The sequence below is a fragment of the Rattus norvegicus genome, chromosome X (assembly GCF_021556685.1).
Source record: "Rattus norvegicus strain SHRSP/BbbUtx chromosome X, alternate assembly SHRSP_T2T, whole genome shotgun sequence".
Lineage (NCBI taxonomy): Eukaryota > Metazoa > Chordata > Mammalia > Rodentia > Muridae > Rattus > Rattus norvegicus.
Window position 1 is genome coordinate 154,200,333 of NC_141554.1, and position 1,765 is coordinate 154,202,097.

The following is a 1,765-nucleotide window of genomic DNA, read 5'->3' on the forward strand; positions in this document are numbered from 1 at the left end:
TTTACATATTTTACATCATTGTCTGAAGACACCACAGCCTATAAAAACAGTACTTAGAGATACTGGGCTGGAACTAACGTGAAAGCCTTCTCCGTGAAAACTAGTCCTCATATTATATAAACGGTCTAAGCAAGCTGCCAAGGAAGAAAAGCAATTAATAGTCCTATCCAGTTGTAAAGCTGAAGTCAAAATAATAATAGTGACAGTTTTATCTTAGGGAAAAACCAAAAAAGGTCTAATAATATTTAACGTCTACCTAGTGGGAAAGAATTCATGCTTAGTACTGTAAACCTAGCCAAAAAATGGGCAGTGAAATCATAAACACTAGAAGAGAGTAGACATTGGAAATGCATTGAAATAAAAATGTAAAAAGAACATTCGAGTTTTTTAAAAAGATGAACAAAAATGATAAAATGAGCTTAGAAAAGAGAGATCTGAAAGAAGTGAAACTACAAATGAATGAGGAAACAACTGATAGCTCAGAAATACAAATGATCAGAAGAATCTATTAGGAAAAGTTCTCAAATTTTTGGATACCCAAGGAAAATAGATAAATTCCTGGAAAGATGTAACCTACCATGACTACATTATAAAAAATTAACAGACTAATAACAAAGAAACTAAAGCAGAAATTTTAGAGAAAGAAAACTCCAAAGAAAAGAGAGTTTCAATGGATAAATTGTACCAAATATTTTTACTACAAATCTTTTTTAATCTTCAAAGACTGAAAAGATACTACACTACTAAACTCATTTCAAGAAGCCATCTTTACTCTGATAGTAAAGCTAGACAGGGACACTACATTAAAAAAAATGTTACAGACCTGTGGTCCTTTGTAATACCAAAACATAAATATTCAACAGTAAATGCACAAATTGAAGAGATCATAAATTATCAAAGATATCTTGAAAAATATGAATATTGAGATATCAAAGTTTTCATATTAATTTTGAGACTAACATAAATGTAAACAATGTGTTTTCACCAAATCTAACCCCCATTTCCTCCTTCCAAATCTTCCCATAGCACTTCCACTGTTTTCCCCTAAACTTCATGTGCTATTTTTGACTGTCCTAAATTATTTATTGGATATGAATTTTACAAATATTACATGTATTATCAGTAATGGTGGAACTGGAGAGTACTGTGCCTTCTCCAGGTTGCACGGTTAGATCCACCAATAGTGTGGTGAAACTTGTGGCCCTTTCCAAGGCTCCTGCGGCCAGCAGATGTCAGCCCACACATCTCTCTGTGCTTTTGGACTGGTTTGGTGATCCGCTGGGTATCCGTAATTTTTTCTGATAACTTTATGAAATGGATCAATGAGGATAACCTAAAAAATTTTATATGTGGAAACTTCACCAATGCAGTAGGAACTCAGGACTCTCAAAGCCCCACAATGATGCCCAGCTCTCTCCTCAGCAACAGATTGAAGTCTTCGGGCAAGTTTCAGCTGGTTAACACCATGGTGGACAGGCTTGCCGTAAATTACACCCTTAGGAACCTGGTGTTTGCTACCACCACGGCAGACAGAAATTCTATAAAGGACATAACCTTGCTTAGTCTTGTATCCCAGCCTTTGCATTTTATCAGGTTGGGGGAGCCCTGTGCAGCACAGAGAGCTGGCTATATTGCCAGCAGCAAACCCTCACATCGGACTTCTTCCTCCATAGCTCCTGGATATATTTGTATGTACCCATCTTGGCTCACCTGATGGTTGCCATCAGAGGAAAGGAAAAAGGCTTTCTCTCATACGCTATTTTAA

The 1,765-nt window shown here is 36.3% G+C and overlaps 1 pseudogene; it reads right to left on the reverse strand.

Annotated features, from left to right (window-relative positions):
- Positions 1-1,078: 1,078 nt before the first annotated feature.
- On the reverse strand, positions 1,079-1,765 carry LOC147998391 (large ribosomal subunit protein eL15 pseudogene; annotated as a pseudogene).